The following is an 8554-nucleotide window of genomic DNA, read 5'->3' as shown; positions in this document are numbered from 1 at the left end:
ATTTATTCATTTACTATTGCAAAAATTCTTCAGTTTTTGTTGGCGTCGAATATCGTCTAGGACGAGCGGCCCACGCGAGGCCAGTCTTTGACAATTCCTGTAAGGAACTTTGAATGATGCAGAAAACTTGCTAGATGCAATTGTCAAAGTCTGGTTAGAGTTTCCCCTTTGACAAAATTCCTTAAATTGTCTTTTAATTGAACGGAATAAGGAAAGTTCTTGCTGAAAGTCTTCCCCTTCGGTTTCAATGGATCGTTGAAGTTTACCAAGAAAGTGCTCATACAAAATGTAGTCCGCCATTGACCAATTTTTTAACCTTTTGTAGTCTTCGTCGGTAATATTGACAACTGGTTTTTTCCAGTTTTTATTTTTTATCATATACAAAATATCATTTGTCGTCCAACAGAGCTTACGTTTGAGTAACACCAGCGACTCGTCCAGTTTCTCTAAAACCAGCACCATTGCAAATTTCTCATCAATTTCTCATCGATTTTTTGACGGATTTTATCAACATTTCGAAAGTAACTCGGAGCTAAGCCAAAGTATGACATCATTGGGTTATGAGTTAAAGATCGGGAACCAGACTTTGGTTCATACTTTTCAGGCTTGAGCAAATAATTCTTTACTTTGTTGTCACCCTGAATGTTAAAGTTCAGGTAATAGATGGTTGAATATAACTGGTTCATAGGTTCTCGTAACAGAGAAATGTAGACAACGTCAGCAGGAAAATATCGCTTGAAATTTGCATAATCATAGATCACGTGATTAGCCATCAAGTCACAATATTTTCTGGAGTTTGGTAAATAAAACTTATTCAACGAGAGTTTGTTTTCACTCCCTTCGAAACCAGGCCGTGGAAGCAAAAACCTGAGGCCTCTCTGATTTCCGAAACGCCACATGAGGTGGGTCATCGTGCTGCTTCCGGTTTTGGGGATTCTCACGTAGATCACGTGGCGTTTTTCCTTACACTTGGCATGCGCGTTGATAGGGGACGGCACAAGAGCTTTTGTAGAGGATAACGTTGACAACAGAGGACGAGAAAAGAGTTTTCCCTCTTTCCTGAGGACTGGTCTGTGGTATTTGAAAACTGCTTTTGTAGAACGCGGAGGTACCGCGATGGAGAGATGTAGAATTATCTTTGACCAGAGCATGACTACTGTAAGGAGAAACACACACGCAGTCAAGCACAGGAACATCGAACGTGGGCTGGCCATTCTGTGAAGAAAGAGTGAAATTGCGATAAGCTAGAATGAAGCTACAAATATATGGACTGTCTTCCCATATGTATGAAGAGGACAGATGAATAATACAAATATGAACATAATATCAAAATTTTGTTTTTTTGTGCTCTAAATCCATTTCCAAGAAGCCTTGAATGAGAGTCAGGATAAACTTTTTGGTGAATCTTCTTCTCATATTCACTTCTTGGTGAAAATCCTTAACTTTGTCCCTTAAGCAACCTAAACACAAGGTCGGGCAGATAAATATTCACATGTTCATCATCCCATAGAGTCGGTGATCTGTCATCGTTTAAATGAGGGTCGATGAAATTTCGTCTTCCCATTTACTGAATGTGAACAGTAAAAATACCAAATATAGTCGTCAGTAGGTTCATCATTAATTTATACCGGTGCGCCATGATCAATATTCACTGCTCTTATTGAAAATTTCTGGTGGAGTCACCGGACCTACAGCCACACACGCTCGGTGATTACAGGGCCACACGGGGATGACACTTTCAATAAATGCACACTTCACATGACCGTTGTTGAGCCAAACTTTCAGTCCAATCAACATCAGGGTCTGAAGCCGTTCCTTTCAAACAAGATATGATTTTAAACCATACCGCACGATGAAACTTTGCTAACGTAACCTACGTCTCTCTCGCGTGACGCCAGAGCGTGAGGGGATTCCCGTGGCGTAGGGATTTCACCTCATCTCGTGAAGTGGCGACCTTGCAATAGTTTAGGCTCGTGAAGTTTTACTAGACTGATTTTTTAAATAGTTTGCAACTGAAACTAATGAAATAGAAATTTAAAGAACATAATAGTTTTCGAGCTGAAGAAATTGGGCTCATTTATACATGGACTATATTTGTCGGCGCTGGGTCTCTAGCTGTAGCAAGTCCGTCTGCTGACTGATGGAAAAAAAACGCGTGTGTGTTTTGACAACTTATTATGCATAAATAAAGGTATATGATAAATAGACTATCATAAAAGTGTGTGTTCCGCGATGTTGTTGCGGTCGGCCTGTGCATCAGCCTCGCGACACTGGTGTGATAATCTCTATTTATAGTTCTTAAGTGGTTTGTGTTGAACGCTGTTTGGTAATGGGCCTTGCGATTATTGACCAAGGACCTCCACTTTTGACGCCTGGATATAAATAAAATTTCATTAAGACCAGGAAGGTTGTTGGCCAATGTAAATACTATATAAAAGATCAACGACTCTCGCAGATTCAAATCATAGACTGATTACGGCAGTACAACAGCCACCAAAACTGGCTACGCCAGATCAACAATCGCCAAACCTGACTACGCTTGAACAACCATCACCAAAACTGGCTATGCCAGTACGACAGTAACCAAAACTGCCAGTACAACAGTAACCAAAATTGGCTGCGCCAGAACATCAGTCGCCAAACCTGCCAATGCCAGATCAACAATCGCCACACCTGACTACGCCTGAACAACGGTCACCAAAACTGGCTATGCCAGTGCAACAGTAATCAAAACTGGCTACGCCTGAACAACTATCACCAAAACTGGAAACCCCAGAGCAACTGTCACTAAAACTGGCTACACTATAAAACAACTTTCACCAAAAGTGGCTACACTAGAACAAGGGTCACCAAAACTGGCTACTCTAGAACAAGTGTGACCAACACTGGCTTCACTAGAATAAATGGATTTTTTCAGATAGGCCTATAGGCCTACAACCACATGACCCACTGGAGCGGTTCAAGTTCCTCTTAAAATTAACCTTTCGCCAAAGGCAGGTTTAGTTTATCCCTGGAACTCCGGCTGACTCAACCCAAAAACAACTTACCGTTTTCAGAAAAATTCTAGAATATGGCAATAAACAACAAACACATCAAAAATTTGACCTATTTGAAAAAATTATAGGAGTTACCAGTCAGAGCTCCTCACCGTCAGAGCTCCTCACAGTCAGAGCTCCTCACCGTCAGAGCTCCTCACCGTCAGAGCTCCTCACCGTCAGAGTTCCTCACAGTCAGAGCTCCTCACAGTCAGAGCTCCTCACAGTCAGAGCTCCTCACCGTCAGAGCTCCTCACCGTCAGAGTTCCTCACCGTCAGAGCTCCTCACCGTTAGAGCTCCTCACAGTCAGAGCTCCTCACCGTCAGAGCTCCTCACAGTCAGAGTTCCTCACCGTCAGATTTAGGCTTTATAGTTTGTACCTGCAATGTTTAGCCGGGCCAGCTCTCCCAACATCCCCTGTTAAGGCTCATGAAAATGTTCAGGAAGATTTCATCAGCGACTCCTGTTGTTTGATCTAGCGCAAAATCTGGTTGACCTTGGGCAGTTGCTAGTCAATACGTCTGTCATGTATGGCCGTAATCTAACTGACACAGGGTATTAACCTATACACCATCTGATAACTCTAAAAGATAAACTATGAACCCTGTGATCAAGCAAGGTCTATTTTAAGTGTCATTTTACTGGTTGTCAGGGTTAACAGTTTCCCGTGAATTTTCAAGTTAATTGTGTCCTTCTGTACTGAAATAGCCACGAACTTGCCTGCATTGATATGGTAAACCAAATATGGTGTATTATTATACAATTCTAAGGTTAACCCATCTTTTGACATTTTGCTCGTCGCCATCAGCAAACTTTCTATTGTTAGTCGGCATTTGCGTCTATTCTCTGTTGGCTATACGTATTCTATATCCTCACATCACTGTGCTGGCCACCGTTGTATAAGTGATATATTCTCTAGTACGGCCTATAAAACACCATTCAAATGAATAAAATCAGTCATTAACATATAAATACTAGATAGTATATTCCTCTGTGGGGATGCGATTATTGTATGTGCAAAACGACTCACAAGCCAAAAAGCGATCGAAAGAGTATGAGCTGCGCAAGTTGAAAAATACTAGAACATTGTAAATATAACTCCACACACTCACACTCACTCACTCTGGACCGCTTAGGTGGCCTAATGATTACAGCGTCCGCCCCGAAGTTGAGAGACCCAGGAATGAAACCCGGCTCGTGTCATACCAAAGACTTTAAACCCCAAGCACGCACATATACACACTGTATATAGGCCTGTTTCCTGCATAATTCGTTTCAAGCATAGAGGCTGCGTCATAGAACATATATGACAGTTATGGATGGTAGTGTATACATCCAGTATTAGAGCACGATGTGTAGGTTCTATTGAGAACAAATGAAGGTACGTATATGTCCACATTATACAGATACGCTGTATATACTAATATATATATATATATATATATAGCTTATGTATTTAACTTAAAACAGGGACATATTGTTTGTCTACATACCACGAGATGTCTCTGTTGACCCGCACTTTAATGGAGTGGATAAAGTTTTACTGATGTTAGTGTCTCACATGTAAAGAAAAGGAGTGTCCTTCACTCCTCTGTAATATAGATAGCCTTATCACGGTCCTTAAGATAGACCTGAAAAAGTGAATAACACATGAATTGTTGGAATAGCTATCTGTATTTTTCAAAGAGCAGTCAGAATAGAAATATATGGTAACAAGCAAATTGTTTACATTGTAAGCTGTAAGAGTGTTCTGTCATCATCATATTTTATTCATTTAACAACGTGCAGATGGTCGTTGGTTTCCCCCGGGCTGTGCCCGGTTTCCTCCTACCATAATGCTGGCCGCCGTAGTATAAGTGAAATATTCTTGAATACGGCGTAAAACACCAATCAAATAAATACATAAATAAAACTTACTGAACAGGACAAGAATTGTCGGATTAGCAATTTGTAGACAGCCAGAATAGGTATGACAAGCATTTTTGGTTGAAATGCTGGTTTTAGCGTCACTTCCCTAGTGGATATTGTGACAGGCCATTTTATATTGTTTATTTCTTGTTTTTGTTTACAATGCGTCTAGTCTATTTACATTTACATATTTTACTCTAATGCCAAAGAGCCGAATATCCTGGCCCGTTCTAAAAGCAAGTCTAGAATTTGGGATAGAATTTCGAAGGATACTGCTCTCCAGCCTATGAACGTAGCTACTGCAGACTATTACAACCTTCATTGTTGTTGTCCCACACGTTTAGATGCCTCTGTGAACTGACATACAGTAGTGATTATCGATTTACTGTTTTTTCCTTTACATGGAGAGAATCGTACAAAACATTTGTGGTAGAAACATCATCATTAAATCCAATGTCTCTTGGTCTGTCTCTCCGAAACGTAATGTTTACTTTCCAAGAAAAAGTGATGGGCAATTTCGGCCGGGGTGCCACAGGTACATCCAGGAGAATCAAACACAAAATCGTTGAACAAATCGTCATTTAGACTACTGCAGGCATTTCACAAGCGACATAAATATATATTAGAAAGTCTACTGCCTGCATAATACCAAGTTGTCGGTTTGGCTTTAGGGTATAACTTCAGAAGTTCGTTTTTGAATTCAGTGTGATCGGTTATCTGTTTGATCGGTTCGGGTAAGGCATTCCAGTCTCTGGTAGTTGCGGGGAAGAATGATTTGCTGAAAACTGCCGTTCCGCACATGTAAGACGTAAAACGGTTTCTTGAATGGACGACGATGTACGGATTTCTCAAGGAGTCTGATTGTGGAAGGATCTGGAGTAGAGAAGAATTTGAATGATCGTGGATAAATTTATGAAAGAAGACCAGACGGTATACTTAGTTGGCTTAGTTCGAGAAAATCGGACTCTTCTTAAAGCAATCTGGTTGCGGCACTCTCTGTGAGACCAGTTATTATTCTGAGACAGCCCTTTTGCAAGATTCGACTTGGTGTTCGTGGAATTTGTGTCAGGCCACGTCTGCAAATTCTTTAGTAGGGCGGATGAAAGTTATATCCATGATTTATAAGTTTTTGCGGCTAAGGCAATATTTAAGACCGCGAAACATCGACATCTTGTTAGACTTTGTTATTAGACTATCAATGTTTTCCAGTTCGCCTTTGCATTAAACATTACACCAAGATATTGATGTGTGATACAACATTCAATATGGTTTCCCTGAGAATGATAATCTCAAATGGGAAAATTGTCTACGCCGTAAACACAGTAATGAATATGTTTGTGTCGAATTAAAGTTTACAAACTAGGACGGGACCCATTATTTTATTGAGTATATGTCAGATAATATTCACTGTTTAACGTTGTCATGGAGAATGTCTTCTGAGATTACATAAAGTCATGTGTCGTCTGCAAATAATGTAACATTATTAATTAAGCCGCTGGGTAGATGGTTAGTGTATATCAGAAAGAGGAGAGGTCCGAAAACGGAGCCCTGTGGAGCCCCGGACGACACCTTGTGTGTTGTTCATGAGTTACGATTCGTCGTTGTCTATTTTCCACGAACAAATTGAGTAGTTTTCTGTTAATACCCCAGAACTGCAGTTTTACGATAAGTCCACGGTGCCCAACTCTATCGAATGCTTTCGAAATATCAAAACATATGAACACCATACCGATAAGTTAAATACGCTCGGGTTTCGTCACTATATCGACCACAGTTCACTGGGCTCGGGGCACTTCGGGATGTTCGCCGCGCTCCGAGCAAGATCAATGATGATGCAATTACCGAAAAATCCCACCAATGACGGAAAATATGCATAAAACAGATGGGTAATTATCAGGTGTAAATATACCCCAAAAAGGAATATTAAAAAAAAAATTGGGGTATATAGTTTTCTTCATTTCGCTTGTTTTCGAGATCCTCTCTGTATACTCCATAACTCATGCAATGGACTCTTTATGATGATCAAGTAAGATTCTCAGACATACTGAAGCTGTGGCTTTATTTCTGCTTGCTAGGTGGTACTATTTTATAGGAGAGATTTTAAAGTTTCCTTCTAGGTATGAATATTTATGTTTTTGAGAAAATGGTGGTGTATGCACCCCAGGCAAAAGTAGTAAAAAAGCCAGGTCGATCGACCTCTCACTTAGTGGGTTTGACCCAGTCAAACTGTTGATCACTTTTGTGAAACATTTGATCAGTCACCCAATTCCCCCCATCCCCCCCGCCCCCCAACTATATGTCAGGAATTTGGCTGGAGTTGTGTCAGGAGACGACGATTATCAAGCCTGGATTTCTATGTGCGCCAGGAAAAACATACAGAAAAATGTGTCACTATGGTTACCTGTATAAGTTTCTTCAAAGTACGAGCCCGGAGAAATCCTGCTATTATTCGAACAGAGGACGGGCCATTTTGCCTTATTTATATTCAACCGAAAGGGCGCAAAGCATACGGGCAGCGTTAGGAAAGTTCCATTCAAAACAAACATGTCGAGCGAGGTACGTGTGGGTGACAGAAACGATGACAGTGTGATCTTGCTAACTTTCCTACTCAATCGATATTGCTCCATCTAGGTATCATAACCGAAGACATATGCATATATTGTACCATAACTGGCACGCAATGTAAAAAGGAAGCTTGGCTATAAATAATATTTATAATAGTGTTTGAAAGCCGAACGCAGTTGTCCATGAAGTAAGCTGCAGGTAAGTTTAACGAGCAGTGACTAAGAAGATGTCTTCGTGCTTCGTGAGGACACTTTTCTATCTTCAGTGTACTCCATCGTTCAAACTGACCACCAAATACAACTCTGGACTTGTTTGTCAACCTGTGGAGCCCTTTTTACGCCTCTTTTTGACTGATCCTGCCACGAGCCCGACTTTACTTCTACTCTACACTAATGACATCATTAGAGCATTAAACCCATGGATCTTAGTCTGTTTGCGGATGACACAAGTTGCATTTACTCTAACGATGACGCACCTCAAGTGATTTACGTCATAAATGTCGAGTTGGAAAACAAGTATACGTGGTTTCTAACCAACCGATTATCTCTGAATGCCTCCAAAGCCAAATATATGTTAATAAAACACACACAGAGAGAAAAGTTCGGGTCAGCTGACTCAATAATCTGAGTCATACAATTGAGCTAATTTCACTCAGAAAAACTGAGTCATACGACCAGATCAGCTGGGTTATGAAAGACTCACTTGGTCAGTCATGAAATTCACATGAGTAGTCACCAGACTCATGTATTTAGTCAAAAGACTCGCTAAACTAGACAAAAGACTCACTTTATTGGTCAAAAGACTCGCTCATTTGCTCCAAGGACTCTTTCCGCTGGTCAATGGACTCTCCGCTTGTCAGATAACTCATTCAGTTAAGAGTCACAGGACTACCTAGACTTGTGATAACGCTGCTCTAATTAACTACCGTCTGACGAGTGACTATAGCCTGTTAGCAAGATACAATGGCCAACTCATGCTGTCTTTCTCTCCGGTGGTAAGCGTGAAGGTTTGCGAACATACTGGCGCATGGTAGTGGGTTTTCCCC

The sequence above is a fragment of the Liolophura sinensis genome, chromosome 12 (genome assembly GCF_032854445.1).
Source record: "Liolophura sinensis isolate JHLJ2023 chromosome 12, CUHK_Ljap_v2, whole genome shotgun sequence".
In the NCBI taxonomy this organism is placed as follows: Eukaryota; Metazoa; Mollusca; class Polyplacophora; order Chitonida; family Chitonidae; genus Liolophura; species Liolophura sinensis.
The sequence above is the reverse complement of the archived record's forward strand: the minus strand, read 5'-3'. Positions refer to the sequence as shown.